General features: G+C 40.6%; 1 protein-coding gene across 2 annotated transcripts in view; it reads left to right on the forward strand.

Annotated features, from left to right (window-relative positions):
- Myo1d (myosin ID) overlaps positions 1-21626 on the forward strand; it is a 308773-nt gene that overhangs the window by 219842 nt on the left and 67305 nt on the right. The gene's annotated exons all lie outside the window — the stretch shown is intronic.

A 21626-nucleotide genomic window follows, 5' to 3' on the forward strand; every position in this document is an offset into this window, starting at 1 on the left:
GCTGCTATAAAAACATGGATTCGTGGTGGAATGTGGTAGACTCTGAGAACTTCATAGAAAACCTAGTTGATATCTGGGTATATGTGTGTGTGGTGAACAATGATGTAAGAAATATAAACTGAGAGCAGACCCTGAGGGCAATGGGAACCCGCAAATGGATCATCTAACATGGGGGAGGGATTTTGTCTGGTTACTTATTGAAGTTGTTTTAGAGATGGAGTTTTTCTTCCCACGAGAGGTTATGGGATGAGCGGGTCTCTCCATAGTCGAACTTTCTTCTCACTGTGGCAACCATCCCCCATCCCATCTCGAAGCTGGGGGGAAAGACCACCAGTGATGATCCAAGTGATGATACTAGTTCCTTTTCCTTCTATAGACATTTCCCACATTCCCAGAAATAATCAAGTACCTACTTGGTTTTGTCCCCTTCCTAAAGATATTTAGACTCAGATGTCCGCATGTCTAACTCTACTGCATTTTTTCTTGCTGATAAATGTATTGACTATGATTTTAGAGGCAGAATACCCAGGTCATTTATTTTGTTATTAAACCTTGTATTCTAGATCAAAGTGGAACTTTAGATATTCCAAATTATATGGAGTCCTTTGAAAAATGGTCTTCTAACTGCCAAATAATTATAAAACTGAGAGTTTATAATTTAGAATGGAAGGTAAAGACATAAAAGCATCTCTAAATAATTATCTGTGACTCCCATAAGCAGACTTATTTTCCTGATGACATTTAGTTATCACAAAGTATGGGCATTTAAAGGACTCATAGTTCATCATCTTGAATTTGTATGCTTGTAGTAACGGATACAATAGTTTTTAACTGAAGAACTGAAGTATTTTGTCTCAATCTTAGTCCTTGTTTAGTGTCTCCTACTGACAGAAATAGAATTCACAGATTCACTTCCTTTTCATAGCATATGTGCTCTGAGATTTATTTCTAGGTGCATGCTTCCTATCTTTAATATATGCAAGAGTTTTGATTTCTTTAAAATTCATAAATGTATAGAGGCAAAGAAGGCCATCAAGATGCTGGGTATTTTTTGTTTACTCTTTTTGTTTTTATCTTATGCATTAAGAGCATAAGTAGTAATGAGACATAAAATCTGTCCTGACTGACCCCAGAAAAGTCAGGCTTGGGGGCTGGGGCTGGAGCTCACTGATCGAGTGCTTGCCTAGTACGTGTGAGGCACTGGGTTCGATCCTCAGCACCACATAAAAATAAATAAAATAAAGGTATTGTGTCCAACTGCAACTAAAAAATAAATATATATTAAAAAAAGAACTTGAAAATCCACGAGCAAAACTTCAGCCAAGTTTCAGAATTTTTCAAATTTTGAAAAAAAGAGTATCTCCTTTCATTAGGCTAGTCCAACATTATACCCCCAAACAAATAAGGGTAGCACAAGAAAAGAAAATGATAGTCCAGTACCACTTTATTGAAAAATTTTTTTAATCCTAAAGAAAATGCCAACAAAGTGGATCCAAGAGCGTTTCAAAAGAACACATCATACGCACGGAGGTGGCCCTGGGAATGCAAGGGTGGTGGGGTACACAGACAGCTCTGTAACCTATTCCCCAGATGAAAGAAGGAAGAAAATCCATCTCTCCAGTAGAAACACAAGTGCTACTTGATAAAGGCAGTGCTGACTGCTGATAAATAAACACACAAACAAAGTGGGTAAATACAGGAATGGGAACAAATAAAAAAGCAAATTTGCAGCTGCCAACCAAAGTTAGTTGCACAGAAATGGTTCAGTGGCTACCACCCAGAGGGCCTGTGGCTTCAGGACCTCTCTCCTAAGTCATGTTGTCCCCAGTGAAGGGGAAGGATGTACGCAAGCCGAGGGAAGAAATGATGTTGGGCACAGGACAGTTTAGAAAGAGAACGTGAGGCCACAACCCAGCTGAAACTGCAGGACAGCCTTCTCTCTTCAAGGGCCACATTCAGCAAGGGGTTTCCCCCACTCAAAGTCAGTGATAAACCAAAAGAAAAGAACAAGCGAGCGATGCACAGGCAATATAAACATAAGGAACAAAGGAAGTCAGCAAAGGCCGATTTAAAAATGAGGAATAAATTTTACATTAAAAATGGTTGGAGGGGGCTGATTGTGGCTCAGCGGTAGAGCGCTTCACCTAGCACGCATGAGGCCCTGGGTCTGATCCTCAGCACCACATAGAAATAAATAAATAAAATAAATGTATAATGACCAACTACAACTAAAAAATTAAAAATTTTTAAAAATGGTTGGAGGGGGACAGGCCCTTGGTGGAGTGATAAGAACTAGACCTACCCTCTTGCCTTAAACAACAAAAAGTAGGCAAAATGTGTGAAGCAACCATTTTCAAGACATTGGGCATCAGAGAGCAAAGGATGTGTTCCCCAAGAGGTAAGAAACAGAGAAGCTGACCCCGTGACCCTGCCATGAGGGAATTACCAGGCCATATGTTTGCAGGGAACCCAGGTGGAACCTGGCAGATCCCCCTGGGGTGAGAGGAGAGTCGGGGAGACCAAGACAGTTCAGTTTGCAGATCAAGTTGCCACAAACTCCAGGGGTCTGTGTAGGATCCCCCTCAGGTATGCTGCAAAGTACTGATTAGTGCATAAGGAAGAGAAAACTCCCCAGGCCTGGGAATGAACCAGCTGAGAGGACCAAAGAGAGCCCAGCACTCACACTGAGCAGGAGGAGCCTCTGTCCTACAGGCAAACAGAGCACCTCATAATTCATAGGGTGTTTGGCCGAGGACTCCAGAGGGTTTTACCCCAGTGGAGGGAAATAATTGGCCCTAGAATAACTAATGCTGTGGTAGATACTGCCAAATAATTCTCAAAAGCAAGACCCAAAGGATCAAACTGCTTCCAACTAATTTATATCCTGGAGCAAGATTCATGCATATTTAAAGGACTACAAAAATTTCCAAACTCCACACATAGAATTCACCTGAATGTCTGACATGCAATCTGAGATTAAGAAGCATGCAAATAGGTGGAAATCACAACCACTGTGAGGAGAAAAGCCATCCAATTGAAATCAGCCTAGAGCTGACAGGAACATTAGAATTAGCAGACGCCGACATTAAAAGTTATTACAATGTCAGATGTTTGTAAGTTAATTAGAGACATGGAAGATATTTTTTAAAAACCACATATCAGACTTACAGATGAAAAATACACTGGTATTTGTAATATTTCATGATTAAAAACAAGAAAGACAAAGCTTTTCATTTTATCAGTAAATTTTCCTCATCACTATCTCTCTCATGAGCTAAAGCCAGACCTTTCCTTCCATGTGAATCCTGAAACTAAATATGACTAAATGTAAGTTAGGCTCTTTCTCTCATCTGCAGTCTGTGTTCAGCCTGTACCTATCCTCCCTGCCTCCCCAAGCACCCACTCACACAATTTTCAGCTTTCCTAAAACATATGAAAAGACTTTCTTTTTTCCTTGGTGCTGGGGATGGAACCCAGCGCCTTGTGCATGCTAAGCATGTGCTCTACCACTGAACTACACCTCCAGCCCTGAAGACCGTCTTTAATAATCTTTGATAAGTATATCCCAAAGGGCGACATTAAGAATATTGAGACCCAGAGGCATATAGCTCAGTGGTAGAGCACTTGTCAAGCATGCACAAGGCCCTGGGCTCAATACCTAGTACTAGAAAAATATTGTTTTAATAACCAGTATGGCTCAAGCACAGACCGGTCAGAACAGGTGCCATCTGGAAACACCTGATATGGCCACTCAGCAAGTCCAGGCTGTACTCCACAAATCAGGAATTCCACCAGTGGGAGAAGCCAGGGTCCAAAGGCGAATACATCTTGGGATATGATAATGAGCTTATTATACAGGTGTCTTTACTGTAGTACTTCTCAGTGCCTTTGCTCACTTTAAATGCAGTCAGTATAAAAGAATTCTACCTACACTGATGTGAAACCGTTTCCAAAATATGTTAAGTAGGGGAAAAGGCAAGGTACAGAATGGTGTGTATAGCATACTATATCAATGCAAAAAGAAAAAAGTTGTAATTTCTCTCTCTCTCTCTCTCTCTCTCTCTCTCTCTCTCTCTCTCTCTCTCTCCACATATACATATATGTATATATACAGTATATCCCAAAGGGCAACATTAAGGATATTTAGGCCGCTTATATAGACAGAGAATGTAATCATCTATATTACAGGTATTTCTCATTGTAATTTTTATATAAATGGTATGCAGCATACACCATTTTCTTACCTTGTCTTTTTCCCCCCTACTTAACAATACACAGAGGTACAGATATGTACACACACACAAACTATGTATATTATAGACTGTGTCTGGAAAGATATGCCAGAAATGGATAACCATGTTTGTCTCTGGAGGGGACTAGAACTCCTCAGCACTTGGAAAAAAAAAGAGATAGTAGGCAGATTTTTTTATTTTTCACCCTAAACCTTTTGCAACAAATATGTGTCACTCTCTGAATTTTTTCACTGTACTACAATAAACGGCAGCTAGTTTTTAGCATGTCATAGATGGCTCTGAATTCCTTATTTTCTTCCACGTTTATAAAAAGTAGAATAAGACAAAAGCACTTTCTAAGCCCATGATCCATCTCCTGGCGGTGCAGAATCTTGAAATAATCCCAGCGGAACCTCCTGGAACGTCGCCGTGGTGTCTGGTCGGGCGAACCTCACGTGAGCGCAGGGCGGGGTCGCCTTCTGTGGCTTGGGGGTCAGCCAGCCTCTTGGCAGAGGTCATAAAGATGGCGCCCTGGGCTCTGGGGTTGCATGTCCTGCTCTCAGCAGCGACGACCTGCTGGGAGTGAGCCTTTCTGCCCACTAGTAAACAGATGGTCACACATCGGCTGCCCCAACTAAGGAGTCACCAGAAACCCTGCAATATTAAGCTGTCACAGGACCCATCTGCCCTCAGCAGCTGTCCACGCATTTGCCTGTCTGGATGCTGGAAACCTCAGTATAACCCCACTCTCAGGGACTGAAATTTCTTATTTTTCCTCTTCTGTTTCTGTGGAGGAAGGCCAGAAGCCAATGCCATCTGCTTCTTGTTTGTCATAGCAGTGTCTTTAATATCTGCTTCATTGAAGGAGCACCGTTACTGGATTTCTCTGAACATTTGACCTGCTTCTCTGATGCAGTTTGCTTCTGTTCTTTTTAACTCTCCCTTAAAACCATGGGCAGCCTCGTGCTCAGAAGCAGGCCATTGCTTGGCAGCTGCACATCACTGTTGCTGCCCAGGGAGCGCAGGCCAGGGGCCAGGAGAGATGAGGCCTCCTTGGCAGGAGGTGAAGGAAGCCGAGAGGCTGGGCTGCCTCCTGGAGGTCTTGGCTCCCAGCCTCCAGTCCAGCCGGCTGCTGCCCACTGCCTTCCTGCTGTTGCCTGTGTGTCTGCTCCTCGGTACAGGTTTTCACGGTCTTTGATCTGTATTCCCAGGCAGCTCTCCCCCAAATGCCTCGCTACTCGTCCTGGTAATTTATATTCCAACTGAAAATATATAAGTAAAATAAGCAGAGTTGAAAATAATTGTAGATTGCCAACCTAGAGGACTGGTTGATTAAATGTTGGTCATCTCAAGGGCATCTTTGGGCTATTTGAAATTGTAATATTGAAGGCATCTAATTCATGATGATAGAAAAGTAAGTGACCACAGTTTCCCTTCCTTTACCTTCCACTGGAGATGTACATAAAAACATTGCAGAGAGACCAACTTTCCACAGCACAAGAAACTAGAAACAGCACTCTGCTGGGGGCCATTGGTATGCCCGGCTGCTGCTTAGGTCGCCCAGTTGTCCCATGGAGAGCAGCTCTCCACTCCACCCCAGCAGCAGCCCCCCCAGCTGTGCTTATCCCCATGAAGCTCACCTCCCTCTGACACGCCACACCTCTGCTTGTGCATTTGTTCTGCACATGTTCCATCTGAAATATAAGCTCCATGTGAGCAGAGGCTATTTCTGCTGTGCTCCGCAGTCTCCCTAGTGTTCAAAACAGTGCCTGGCACTCAGAAGATTCTCTGTAAACACTAGTTGAATGCTGATTGTTAGCTAGATCGTTGCTGGCTGAAACAGCCCAGTATGATACATCTAGCTCTTCTCCCTGATGTGTGCACCTTGCCTACCAAAGATGGTACCTCAGTCCTCCTTCCGTGTGAAAGAAAAGAAGCATCCTTTTGAAGTGTCCTTCCCTTCATGAATACTGTTTTCTTGCATTGATTCTAGGATTACAGCTCTAAGCATTGTAATGCATCTGGGGTCAGAGTGATTAGATATTTCAAGATATTAAGTCAGCAGTTAATGGGGCTCTGGGCTGGAAGAGGCCTGGGGATGTTATATGCTGAGGGCTGCAGCTTTTCATTCACTTTTCTTTAACCACTAAAGAACTAGAAATAATTTCAGACTCTTCTTGTCAGTTAGCTGATGAGGAAGCAGGATGTAGGGGTTCCTGCTCGGATCAGCAGTTTCTTAATAAGTAAAAGACTTTGAAACCACAACTAGAGGCTGTGCACATAAGTCAGCTCTCCAGCTTAAGAGCTGAGCCAGGGATTCTAACTACAAGCAGGTGGACTATAAGAAGGAATCCAGAAGAATCCATTTGCCCCTTTTATGTGAGAACCGTAGGATGAAAAGATGTCTCCTTATTTATGGGTCCTATGAGGAAAGAGATTAGCAGTAAGAAGATGTAAACAATAAGACTGAAAAGAAAAAAGCAAAGCTATTTCTGAAAAGGATTACAACAGGAAATTCATATTATAGCAACTATCTGCTTCAAGAAAGCGTGGATTCTACATAGACAGAAGAATAAAGGCAATATGACCAACAGATTAAGACAGTACTGGCTGAGAAACGAATACAAATGTTCAGTGATTTGAATTAAGTAAGAAAAAAATATTAAAGAACTTAAATCAATATAAAAATCTGAAAGTAGCAGTTGATATTATAGAAGATAGAATTGATCTGAAAGAAAAATTTGAAGCCAGGTGCATTGTGCACACCTATACTCTCAGCAACACAATAGGCTAAGGCAGGAGGACCACAAGTTTGAGGCCAGCCTCAGACATTCACAGAGATTCTATCTCAAAAAATAAAAGGACTGAGGATGTAGCTCAGTGGTAAAGCCTTAGATTCCATCTCTAACACCAAAAAAAAAGACGAGCAAAAAAGAAAAAAGGAAAAGTCTCCCCTCAGGCAGAAGTTGACAGAGAAGACCAAACACAAAAAAGTTAAAAAGTTTAAAAGTTGACAGAGAAGACCAAACACAAAAGCTTCCACTGAAAGGACAGGTGTACTTGAAACAGAAACAGAATGAGTACAAGTAATACTATATCTTAAGGATTCTAAAGATAGTATTTAAAAATTTTAACATCTGTGAAAATTGGGATATAAATTAATGAATTCTCACAGTGACGGTGGACAACACTTTATCTTTCTTAGCAATTCATAGGATACATCTAATACAGGAGGTGTCTTATATTCAGTAAAATATGGTAATTTAAAGCATTCTAAAAGAAAATATTCCTATACTGAAAGTACCTTGTCTACAAATCTAGAGTGCCTATTTGTTACCATAATGACCTTTTATAATTTCAGAGTCACACATATATACATAGAATATTTTTATTACATATGATTTATGATATGTGATATATATACTCAGCTACAGCTGAGTATATTTTTATATATAAATATATATACATCACAGCTAAGTATATTTATACATATGTTATACACGACATATAATGTGTGTATAGATATATAGATAGATATTTCTTTTTTCTTTTTTAAGCACACAGACCTTGGGGTGGGGTAAGATGCCCTTACAAAGGAAGAAAAATCGGGATTGCCTTCTGAGATAGTAAATGCCAGAATGCATTGGAGCAACAGCTTTTGTTTTTTGAGAGGAAAAGGTTAGGTTAAGAATGCTATGCCCAACCAAGTTGTCATGTGTGTTTAACAGTCAGATGCCTAAGGAAGCGCGTGCTCCTGAGGCTCTCAGGAAGGGGAGCAGCTGCGATGCGGAATCAAAGCTGTCACGACCTCCATCTTTCATCTTCACTTCTCTTCATTCGCCAGCTTCGCTCTCCCACAGTAGTTTCTTCCATGTGACCAGAAATGTCTGGATCCCATTTCCAGCTTTGCCACCAGTGAGGAAGTAAGGGCCATGATCTTGGGACTACCGTCCAGAAATCCCAGGGGAGTGTCCCCACTAACCAGTAACCATAGCCAGAACAGCAGGATTGCCACTTGTTGTGGGACACCTACCCCCATGGGGGTCACTGTGACCAGATAAGTAGGAGCTTCTAGAACATGGCGGTCTCCAATAAGACCAAGGGCAAGCATTTTTTGGAAGAAGGTGAGGCAGAGCTGGGTAGGAGTGCTTGGGGTCATGAAGTGAATGGAGCCAGCATTTCCCACAAGAAGTAGAAGTGAAGCTAGGTGAGAAAAACAAATACTAGAGCTTTGGTTTAGATTGTGAACCAACAGAAACTGGACAAAAGTCCATCCGAGTGAACATGGTTAGACGTTTTGGGTTTTAAAAATAAATAAAATAACATGCCATTGAGGATAAAAAAAAAAAAAACTTTCTGTATCAGGGCTCCTTGAAGTGCATGCTCATGTGCATTGGCATCCCTGAGGTTGCTGTTCAAAAGTCAAATCCAAGGCCATCCCAGGCATCTAAACCATCATCTCCAGGAATCCACACCCTTGCTAAGCCACCTAAGTGGTCCCTACACACAAAGTTTGAGACCCGCTGGCTTCGTGAGCTGACTTAGGAAACAACCCAGATAAGCACATTGGGTTTGATGTGGCCGATTTGCTGAAGCCATTGTGACAAATATAAGTTTAAAAAAAAAAAAATGAAACCACTACACATTCATGTTTTTTTGTTATTACCAAAGTGCCAAATAAACATCCCCAACTGCCCCAGTGAAGAGAAGTCGGAAGGGGTACAGGAGCAATGGAAATTAGAAATGAGATGACAAATGAGATTGGCACAGAAGTCACCCAGGCCCAGGATCTGTTGACGACATCTACTTATCTCAGAAGAGAGCTGTCAGTCATTCTGGGCACTGGTTTTTAATTAGCATAAGAAGTTTGCAGCGAGGTCCCACCTGCCTGTTCCCAGATAGGAAACCCCCCCTGCAGTAGCAGGCCTCTTCACCAGGAACTTAACCTGTTTACTCAGCCACTCAGGCTTTCCATGTGACTAAGCCAGGGCCACTGGTGAGGCGGGGCTGCTCCTGTCTGCTGTGAGCACTTACTGGCCCCATTTCCCTCCCTGTGCGCTGTGCCCATGGGCACTGAAGCCACTGCCCTCAATCAGGGCTCCCTGAGACAGTGTGCCCAGCCACACAGTCATCCTAAGCTGTACCTGCTTTTATGATGGGGGTTTTTGGAGAATCGTTGCAGATCAAAGCCACTTATATGCTTTATGATGTGCCCATCATTGCCTTTCATGTTCAAAGAGTAAATCTGAAAGTGCAGGAAAATTGATGATCTTTTCAGCATCTCTGCAGGTAGATAATGCACATTCACAGTAGCCATATTACTTTTTTAAAGGCCATAGCACCAAACCTTACAACACAGGTTAAAATGGAGGTACTGCGAGGTATTCATGGATTTGGCAAATGATTAGTGAACAATACCCTGGTTTGTGCTATCTTTTGGATTTTTTTTTCCTAAATTGAATGTCAGATATAATGGGATTTTTAAAAAGCTTTCTTAAAGTGTTTATTTCGGGTCCTATCTGCTATATTGGAAGCAGGATCTTATGTAAGCATAACATATTTAGCCAAGTGTCTCGTCTGCGGGGAACACCGTTCCATTTCCACGCCATCCGTCATTCAGCAGGTGCCTGCGTCAGTCAGCTATGGATGTGGAGGGACAGAAAGATGGCCATTCGCTCCAGCTCTGAATTCCATGAGAAAGAGGGCATGCAGAAACAAAGTGGGAAATCAGGCAAGATTTTCCCCAGAGAAGGGAGCAGAATGCAAAAGTTTGGTGGAGAGAAACATCCTGGTACATTTGGAGAACTGGGTGACTATAGGGGACCAAAGGGACAGTAGCAAGAAATGAGACCTGAAAACTAAGCAGGAGCTTATTAAAAACCCCTGTGTCGGCCCATTTGAACTTTGACATGTAAGTAATAGGGAGAAGTGAGCATAGAAATGTAAAACTATCCAGTGAGACAAAACCGGATGACATAGACACCATCCTACCTGGACATGATGGAAAATGCAAACTATTTATCCACGTAAGGAAAGCAGGGACCTGGGGATTAGTTGATGTAGAACACAAACGTGACCATCACATGCCAAAATGGCTGCACTGAGCACAGAAAGAGCCAGCAAGGGTGGAGTTCTTTAGAAGGGTAGATGAACCCTCAGTAATGAAACCAGAAATCAGAAACTCTCACAGGAGAAAAACTGTAATAAAATTTCTTCATCTTTGCAGCTCCCCCAGCTGCTTGCTTCTTTGGCTGCCCCTATAGTTATTAGCAATAAAAAAAAAAAAAAAATCCCTAAAATGAGAAGGATCTCGATCAAGGACAGAAACGAAGCAGGAGATTAAAGAACTTCATCCCATTCTGCAGCCATTGTTCAGGGGAGAAAATTCCCAAGAAATGAGGAAATATTTATTTGGGGGAAGGAAAGGTTTGGGTGTGGGGACATTTGTCATTGGTCTGTCCAGCCGCCCTTCAAGGACCTCCCTCTCCCCACACGCCGTCTGTCTGGTTCTAGCAGAGGCGCTTCCTCCTTCCATGGCCCTCCTCCCAGGAGCTAGCTGGGTTTGTGGGAATGGAGGCACCTGATCCAAGCTAGACTTCTTCCCATCCTCAGGCTTTTCAGGCGTGGGGACGAGAAGACTCACAGGTCACTGCCCTCATGTGTCTGGAGGGGAACCCTTGGGAGCTGTGACTGAGCAGGTTTCCAATGCAGAAGATGGTCTCAGTGGGAGAGCAGCACGCAGTAGAGCAGATCTACAGGGAGAAGCAGAGGCTTGAGTGACATGGGCCTGACTCCCTCCAGGCCAGATTGGCTTATCTGAGAGGCCAGCCACACTGTGGTCTTGAATAGTCCGGATGTGAACTGCAGATGATTGACAGAATTTACTGTACTCCTAGGAATTGTTGGAGGATGGGTTCTTTGTTGTTGTTGTTATTTTGGTATCAAGGATTAAACCCAGGGGCACTTAAACACTGGGGAACATCCCCAGCCATTTTTTAATATTTTATTTAGAGACAGTCTCTAAATAAATAACTGAGTTGCTGAGGGCCTCACTAAGTTGCTGAGGCTCCTTTTGATCCTCTTGCTTCAGCTTCCCAAGCCACTGGGATTACAGGCATGTGCCACCATGTCCGGCTTCATTGTTTTTTATTTTTTATTTTATTTGTTCTCTTTAGCTATACATGACAGTAGAGTATATTTTGACCTATTATACTTACATGAAGTATAACTTATTCTAATTAGGATCTCATTCTTGCAGTTGTACATGATGCAGAGTTTTAGTGGTGATATATTCATATGTGAACATAAGAAAGCTATGTCTGAATCATTCTACTATCTTTCCTACTCCCATCCCCCCTTCCTTCATTCCCTTTTGTCTAATCCAATAAACTTGTATTCTCACCCCCCTTATTGTAGCATCCACATATCAGAGAAAACATTCAACCTTTCTTTTTTGGGGATTAATTTATGTCACTTAGCCTGATAGTCCCCAGTTCCACTCATTTACCAGCAAATGTCATAATTTCATTCTTACTTATGGCTGAGTAATATTCCATTGTGTATATATACCACATTTTCTTTATCCCTTCATCTATTGAAGGGCACCTAGGCTGGTTCCGCAGCTTAGCTATTGTGTATTGAGCTGCTATCAATATCGATCGATATGACTGTGTCACTATAGTATGATAATTTTAAGTCCTTTGGGTATATACCAAGGAGTGGGATAACTGGTTCAAATGGTGGTTCCATTCCAAGTTTTCTTAGGAATCTCCAAACTGCTTTCCATAGTGGTTGCACCAATTTGCCATCCCACCAGTAAAAAGTGTGAGTGTATCTTTTCCCCACCTCCTCACCAACATTTATTGATACTTGTATTCTTTTTTTAATATTTTTTTTATTTAATGCTGAGGATGGAATCCAGTGCCTCATGTGTGCCAGGCGAGCACTCTACCACCAAGCTCCAGCAGCAGCCCTGTTCCTTATATTCTTGATATTTGCATTCTCACTGGAGTGAGATGGAATCTCAGTGTAGTTTTCATTTGCATCTCTCTAACTGCTAGAGATGTTGAACATTTTTTCATATATTTGTTGACCATCCATATTATTTCTTCTGCAAAGTGCCTGTTCAGTTCCTTTGCCCATTATTGATTGAATTATTTGATTTTTGTTTTGTTTTCGTGTTTAAATTTTTTGAGTTTTTTATATATGGAGGATGAATTCTTAAATATTTTCCTCTTAGCAGCGTGTTTCCCCAGTACTGGGGATTGAACCCAGAGGCATCCTACCACTGAACCACATCCCCAGCTCTTTTCATTTTTTATTTTGAGACAGGGCCTTGCTAAGTTGCTGAGGCTGGCATTGGACTTGTGATCCCCTTTGTCAGCCACCTGAGTAAGCAGGTGTGTATCACCTTGCCCAGCTGTTAAAGTATGTCCAAGTTGAAGAAAACTAAGGCTTTTGGATTGGTTTAGTCTTTTAATGAATTATAGCAGAAAAAAATGTATTATGCTCAGATTTGTAGGTATGTTTAGAGTTTATGTAGAAGGATCAAGGAAGGATGTGCTGCTCCTAGGTGCTTTTATATAAGCATAGTGCTCCTACGGAGGTCATGAAATCCATATGACCATTCCCACCTCACAGTGCCAGACAGTAGAGTTCAACGTTTAAAAATCATCTACCTACATTTCACGTCATGCAGATCCACATTGTTCCTAGCATCTGGCACTTTAACCTTTGCAAACCAGTTCCCAAAATACAAAGCCGTTGTAAAAATGCACAGGTTTTAGCATTTCCTATGAGAATTTTGGTTGATGCTAATTTTTTTTTATTTTCTTTTTTGTAGTTGTAGATGGACAGAATGCCTTTATTTTGTTTGTTTATTTTTATGTAGTGCTGAGGCTCGAACCCAGTGCCTTACGCATGCTAGGCAAGTGCTCTGCCACTGAGCTGCAGCCCAGCCCAGATGCTAAGTTTTGATATCTTTTCTGATATTTTCCATTTGATATTTAGTATTATCCCATCAAATCTGCCAAATGACTAATTCACTTAATTGTTTCAAATTCACCAATTTACCAAAAATGCCTCTCTCTTGGCTCTTTACAGTTTGTAACAATTCACTTAGGCAGGATGGCAATTGATGACTTTTGAGGATTTCTACAAAGTTCTAAGTGATCAATTGGTATTTTGTTTTCCTAACAGTTTTCAACAGTATGACTCTGGCCCCACTGTAGCTGGGGGTAGTTAGAACAGAGGAGAGATGGGGAAAGAGAGGAGAGCCTGTTCCTAGCTTCTAATCCCACTGAGGAGGGAGGCTGAGGGGGGCCAGAGGGAAAGCCCAGGGGACAGCAAGGGGTGGGCTGAAGGTTGGGAAGAATCTGACACCAAGAGCCCCAGGCGCTCATACCAGCCCTGACAGTCCACCCAACAAAAATAGAGAGGAAAACAGCTTTGTTAAATATGCAAATTTAGTAAATTTGGTAAATTGGATTTTCAGCAGATTGAACCTTTGGTGAATTCACCTTTTGGCAAGTCACTTTTTACCAATGAATCTAGTTCATAGAAAGTTCTCTCCTTTGCTTAAGCTAATATGAATCAGGTTTCTGTCACTGAAATCCAAGAAAATCCTAACCTAATGAGTCTCAGGAAAAATAATAACAAAAATTAGGGAGGACAGGCACCTTGGGAGGTTAAGACAGGAGGATCATAAGTTCTAAGCCTCTTGGCACAGGGGCAAGGGGCAAGTTATTTTCTAGAATGTTGGCTTAGAATATTGACATGGGCCCAGGTGTTTCCACATGGTGTATGTTCCTGGCCAGACCCTTGGCCTTCTTAAAAAGATAACAACACTTCTTTCCTTTAGCTTCTCTTTGACACATTGAACATTTTTCCTCAGCAAAAAGCAAGGCACTAAGCAACTCAGTGAGACCCTGACTATAAATAAAATACAAAACTAGGGCTGGGGATGTGGCTTAGTGGTCAAGTACCCCTGAGTTCAATCCCCAGGACAAAAAAAAAAAAAATGAGGAAGGAGTGTGGCTTGTTGAACAAGGGACAGATATCGCCACTCAGACGGTATCCTGCAGACAAAAGGTATTTTATTTTATCCATCAGGAAGTGAGGTTTTGAAACTAAAAATAAGCACTAACGGGGAATGTGAAGTCCAACTAGTAGAAAGGGAGGACTGGGTGCTTTATTAGCTCAGACCTCCAGGCCAGATGACCCCCACACTCTCAGAAATCTCTGTGCTGTCAGGGGAGAGAAGGGGCCCAAATACTAAAGGCAGGTAAAAGATCTCCTAGTTTCCCAAATGTGAACAGAGACCCCCAAGAGTAAAATCACTGTAGAACCTGACATAAATTTTCAACAAAATTCTAAAATTGTCATAATTTACAAGCACTTAGAAAAAGCTACAAAAATCGGCATAAAGCTAATGAGAAGAAATTGGGTAAAACTAACGTGAGTTCCTTTAAACAACATCTAAGATGAAGACCCACTCACCAGACTTGCCAGTGGCACAATCTCAGGAAGGATAACTTGTATTTTGGATGACAGAATCAGGATTCAAATGATCTTGACAAGCTAGAACAACAAGAGACCACCACACGATGAAGTTAATGTGAAGTTCTGCCTTTGGAATTGGTATGGCATTTGTTTTCGTGTGGAGAAGGAAAGCCTCTGGGGCCACATCTGTCCCCAAGACTCTAGTACTTGTGATTCTCCCAGTCACGTGTGCAGCATTGGGGTGCAAGTAAGAAACTTAGCATTAGAGAAGAGAGAGAGAAATCATTCTTTTGGGTTAATTTGCACAGGGCAAGGGGCAAGTTATTTTCTAGAATGTTGGCTTAGAATATTGACATGGGCCCAGTTGTTTCCACATGGTGTAGGTTCCTGGCCAGACCCTTGGCCTTCTTAAAAAGATAGCAGCACTTCTTTCCTTTAGCTTTTCTCTTTGACACATTGGAAATTTTTTCCTAAAGCTTCCTTTTCTTCAATACCTGAAATTAAAAGAAATATCCAACATATTTATGGCCAAAAAAAAAATGGTTTTTGCATTTAGTATTTCTTTCTTGAGGACTTCTTTTTAACTTATTTCAAAAAATATGGAAAGTCCAATTTTCTGATTTTCATACATTTTGTAACCAGAAAAAAAAATATTTCAATGTTATAATTTATTTTAGATGATTTTTCTTCCAGAAACAAAGCAACTAGTTAACCAATAAATGAGCATAAAATTTTCATAGTGGAAAAAATCAGTTTGATCCTTGGTATGACAGAATTATTACAAAATGAAGCAAAGAGTTACATCCTGATCTAGGGAGAAATATACCAGGCATAGAATATCACACAAAAAAATGAAAAGAATCTGACTGAGAGCTTAAGAAGAAAAGAAATTTAGGTATAAAATGGAAAAGCACAGCAGCCTTACAGGACCAGATGACTCAGAACTCCTTGTCAGAAAAGAGAAAAAAAAAAAAATCAGGGAACAATTTGTTAAGGGATATTATATTTCTTGAGTACCAAGACAAATGGAAAAAAAAAAAAAAAACCCAAGCCCAGCCTAGCTAAATTATGCCGTTCAGAATTAGTAACTTTCCACATCTGAAGCTTCTTTGATGCATGGCAATTCTTGGCCTTCTCTGTTTAACATATGCACTGAATTAACAGACCTAGTAGGAAGGAGTATTTGACAGGAAACAGGCAATGTGGCTTCTGGTCCTAACGCTACCATCAGCTAGCTGTAAGCCTTTGAGAATGTCAGAATTTTTTTGTTCTGTGATTTATCTGAAAGATTAAAAGACTGTACCAAATTTGCTCATTTAAAATATATATATATTTATTTTTGTAAGATGAAAAAGATCTGGAGATCTGTTTCACAGCAGTGTGAGTATACTTAATACTGCTACTGAACAGTACAATTTAAAATGGTTAAGATCTCAAAAAGTAACATAAAAATTGGTATTTGTTAGCCAGCAACATAGAAACAAGAAAAATCTATTTCTTCAAGCTCAGTAACATCAGACGTTGTCTTAGGCATGGGGTTGCAAAAACCAACCTCCTACAATTCATTGTGGTCTATCCAGAGGAAAAAATGCATCACTCATAACATTTGTAGCAGTATAAATATGGTGGCTTACAGCACAAAGGTCAGAGTACACCTTCAGACATGCGTGAGAGAGATGGGAAAAGTGTTCTGGGAAAAGGTCATCAAAGATGGGTTGTGTTTGTGCTGGGTTTTAAAGGAGATCTCTAAGTTTAACTTCTAGCCAAGTTGGAGTAACAAGATGAGATTTAGACTTACCAAAAAACAAAAAACAAACTGAATGAAACAGTGGATTTTAAGACACTGGTTATCAACAGTGAAGCACAGCCATCCTCGAGAGATCAGAACCCAGGAGAGGAGCACTACAGTGGCCCCTGCCTACTGCCTAGGCGAGTATCCAGCCATGGCACCTAGAGGGGAGCCATAGAGCTTGGGAGACCAGAGTGGCTATAGTTTTCAGGACAGCAGCAGAGAGGAGACCCACACAGGGAGAGAACTCTGGTTGTTCCGCTGACTGCTGATGTGCACATGTGTATGATACAGCTACTTGAGGATCAAGAAAGAACAGTCCAAAAAGATTAGAGGTACCAAGGCCTGGCACTTTCAGAAAACAAAAAGTAATGCCTGTTCCTAGAAACTAGAGTGGAAAACCTATAACAATCCTTGGAGCACTGAGTGTCACACACAGAAGGGTCTTGCTTTAGTAAGTGGGGAATCATTGGCCCTAAACTGAACCCTAATCTCCTCTAACAAATCTTAACAGCCAGACCCAAAAGAACTAAATTTTCCCAAGTAACTAGAGGAATACATAATTATCTACCACCCAAGTATGTGAAATTCACAGTGTTTGACATCCAACCAATAATTCGCAGGCCTTCAAAGAAGCAGGAAAATACACCCTATTATGAGAAGAAATATCAATGAAAACTAACCTAGAACTGCCACAGATATAGTAATAGCCAACAAGGACATTAAAATAGTTATTGTCTGTGTTTTAAGAAAAAGTTAAAGTTGTAAAAGACTCTAAAACACCCAAATCAAACTTCTAGGAAACTATGTGACATAAAAAAAAAAAAAAACAGTGGACATCGATATTCATAGCAGCACAATTCACAATAGCTAGACTGTGGAACCAACCTAGATGCCCTTCAATAGATGAATGGATTTAAAAAATGTGGCACTTGTACACAATGGAGTATTACTCAGCACTAAAAAATGACAAAATCATAGCATTTGCAGGGAAATGGGTGGCATTAGAACAGATTATGCTAAGTGAAGCTAGCTAATCCCTAAAAAACAAATACCAAATGTCTTCTTTGATGTAAGGAGGGCAACTAAGAACAGAGCAGGGAGGAAGAGCATGATAAGATTACCATTAAACAGGGACGAGAGGTGGGAAGGAAAGGGAGAGAGAAGGGAAATTGCATGGAAATGGAAGGAGACCCTCATTGTTATACAAAATTACATACAAGAGGATGTGAGGGGAAAGGGAAAAAAAAACAAGGGAGAGAAATGAATTACAGTAGATGGGGTAGAGAGAGAAGATGGGAGGGGAGGGGAGCGGGGATAGTAGAGGATAGGAAAGGCAGCAGAAAACAACAGTCACTAGTATGGCAATATGTAAAAACGTGGATGTGTAACCGATGTGATTCTGCAATCTGTATACGGGGTAAAAATGTGAGTTCATAACCCACTTGAATCAAATGTATGAAATATGATATGTCAAGAGCTTTGTAATGTTTTGAACAACCAATAAAAAAAATAATAAGAATAATTTTAAAAAAAACAGTGGATGAGTTTAACAGTATATTAGACATTGCAGAAGTAAAGATTAGTGAATTTGAAAACAGCAATAGAAACCATCCAGAATGAAACACATATCTCCATCAAGTTGCTCAAAAACCAGGATAAGAGTGAAATCTTAAAAGTGGCCAGAGGAAGAAGACACATTGTATACAGAGGAATAAAGATAAGGGTGATAACAGGTTTCTTATTGGAAACAGTGCAAGCAAGAAAGCAGTGTAGCAACTCCTATAAAGAACTGGAGGAAAAAAACTGTCAACCTATAATTCCACACCCTGCAAAAATATCTTTAAAGACAAAGGTAAATTAAAGACTTTTCAGACACACAAAAGATGAAACAATTCATTCACAGGAAATGCACATTTTGAGAAATGTTTAAGTCTTCAGGAAGAATAAAAATATACAATATGAAAATATAGATCCAAAGACTAATGAAGAACACTAGAAAAATTTCTACATGAGTAAATTCATAGCATTTTTCCTTATTATTTAAATCTTTTTAAAAGACTTTTTAAAATTTTCTGTTTAAAAAATAATAGTAACAGGGGCTGGGGTTGTGGCTCAGTGGTAGAGTGCTCACCTAGCATGCATGAGGCACTGGGTTCGATCCTCAGCACCACATACAAATAAAATAAAGATGATATGTCCACCTAAAACTAAAAAATAAATATTAAAAAAATAACAATAACAAAGAAAAGTGGGTCAATTCATGAATAGAACATAGCAAACCTAAATATTTATATCCCTAATGAGAGAATTTCAAAATATCTTAAGCAAAAATTAATAGAACTATAAGTAAAACTAGGCAAATGTATAATTGTAGTTGGAAATTTCAGTACTCCTATCTCAGCAATCAATATAAGAGTCAACATAAAATTATTAAGCCTACAGAAGACCTAAACACTGTGCCAATGGAAATGAATTAGCATATTTTTAAACTTCCTACCTTGTAACAAACACCAGGACACATGTTATTTTTCAAGTGCTTATTTGCCAAGATAGAGTATATTCTGGGCCTTGTCATAGTCACAATGAATATAAAAGTTTTCAAGATCTCTGCCATAATAAAAATCAAATTAGAAATCAGCAACAAACAGGTCTTTAAAAAATTCCTTCAAAAGTAGGAACCAAATAACACTCCAAAGTAATTTGTGGGTCAAAGAAGAAATTAGAAGATAGTATTTTGAACTGAATTAAGATGAAAACATCTGTGTTCTCCTGCTAAAGCAACACTTAGGTGGAAGTATGTAGCACTGAATGCCTAGATTAGAAAAGAAAGATCTCAAATAATGATTCAACTTCCACTCCAAGAAAGTAGAGGGGCTGGGGTTGTGGCTTGGTGGTAGAGCACCTGCTCAGTACATGTGAGGCACTGGGTTAGATCCTCAGCACCACATAAAAATAAATAAATACAATAGAGGTATTGTGTCCATCTACAACTAAAGAAGAAGAAGAAGAAGAAAGAAAAATCAGAACATATTAAAGAACGCAAAAGAAGAGAAACAAAATATCAGAATAGAAATCAACAAAATTAGAAAAATTATAGCAAATATCAGTTAGAACCGTCTGGTAAGATTGATCATGAAAAACAGAAGAAAAATTCCCAACATCAGAATAAGAGGTTTGTTTTTTGCTTTTTTAAATTTATTTTTAAATGATAAACAAGAGCATAAAAAGTATACCTACTTGTAGGATGTTGTATGATATTTTGACTTGTGTATTGTGTGATGTTCTGGTCAGATTACACATACCTGCCTACTCAAACATTCATCGTGCATGATAAAAACATTCAAATTCCTCTCTCCTAGATGTACATAGTCATCATCTGTGGTCACCCTACTGGCAGCAGCACGCCAGACCTCCTTACTCCCGTCTAACTATGTGACAACACAGAGTCTGTTGGGGGTGGGGGGTGGATATTTGAGTGTGGTAATGTTTTCACCTCTCAAAACCTGTCAGACTGTACACTTTGGATATGAGCTTACTGTATGCCACGTATGCTTCAACGAGGCTGTCACCAGAGGTGACTGGGATCTGGAGTGTAGGGAGGGAGTCCAGGTGGAAAAGGCCGGTACATTTTGGATATAAGGAGGCAGTGTGCACAAAGACATAAAGGATCTATTTGAAAATACACTGACACTCTTCTGAAAACTGTCATCCAGGGCGGCAAGGTCAGAGTCGTGTGGAAGGGTGTGTGGCACGAAATATTAGAAGGGTCCCTAGGTATGGCCAGGTGGTCAGGACCATGAAGGTAATAGAGATGGGTTTGAATTATGCCAAGGCAGAAGGAAATCGCCTAGGAGAACAAGTGGCAGGAGAAGAGGAGCCAGGCTGGAACCCCAGGAGACTCCTGTGCTGAGTGGATGACCAAGCTGAAAGGAGGAGACTCGGGAGGTGTCTCACAGAAAGCAGAGGGGGACATCGTGGTCATGCCTCAGCCTAAGAGGAGATCTGCTGGGCTTTGAAAGTGTCTTCAGTGAGGGGTTGGGATAAAAGCCAAATTGGACACACAAACTGATTTAAAAGACTGGTTAGAAGTAGGGACTGATCTTTAAAGTACTCTTATCTCTATTCTGTGGTTTAGTCAAGCTCAAAAGTTAAATGTTTCATATTGAACAGATTCAAGAAAACCAGTTCCAGGTGTCTGATCTGTAGGTGAGAACCTGAAAACCCAGTGGTAAATGTGTTCTGAATTTGGGCAGCCCAGGATGTGGAGGAAAAAGGAACGCTTACTCACCGTTGGTGGGAATGTAAATTAGTGCAGCTACTATGGAAAACAGTATGGAGGTTCCTTAGAAAAGTAAAAATAGAACTACCATCTGATCCAGCTATACCACTCCTGGGTATAGAGCCAAAGGAAATGAAGTCAGCTTGCGAAAGAGATGCCTGCATGCCCATCAATAGCCAAGAAAACAGAATCGGCCTGCGTGCCTGTCAACAAATGGACAAAGGAAATATGGTATACATACTCAGTAGAGTATTACTCAGCCATAAAGAGGGAAATCATGTCAATTGCAGGAAAGTGGATGGAACTAGAGGACATTGTATTGAGAGAAGTAAGCCAGACACAAAAATACAGGTATTGCACGTTTTCTCTCATATATAGAAACTAGAAAGAGAAAAAAAGACAACCTAGAAGAGGGACTATTAGTGAAGGGGACCATCAGGAAGGGAGGGCAGGAGAGAGGGCAGGAGGGGGTGGAAGGATCAAAGAATGACATAGGCATGTATGGAAATGGCACAGAGAAACCCACCAATTTGTATAATTAATATGCATTAACAACTATGATTTCAAAAATTTAAAAAAAAATCATTCGGTTTGGTCAGTGAATGCTGATTCCTACAAGAGCAAGGTGCTTAAGTTTTTGTTCTGTTAGGTGACAGCCTAATTGTGTAACTGAGCAGTGGTGAGTGATCCCGAGAAGGCAGAGGCATGGTCTCCAAACCTTATTATGCACATGCAGATTCTGTGTCCATCCCTCAGGAGGCTCGCTCCCTCTCTGGTTGGACTGTAACTTTCTATTCCTCTCATATGGGTTTTTAACAGAATG

The sequence above is a fragment of the Callospermophilus lateralis genome, chromosome 11 (genome assembly GCF_048772815.1).
Source record: "Callospermophilus lateralis isolate mCalLat2 chromosome 11, mCalLat2.hap1, whole genome shotgun sequence".
In the NCBI taxonomy this organism is placed as follows: Eukaryota; Metazoa; Chordata; class Mammalia; order Rodentia; family Sciuridae; genus Callospermophilus; species Callospermophilus lateralis.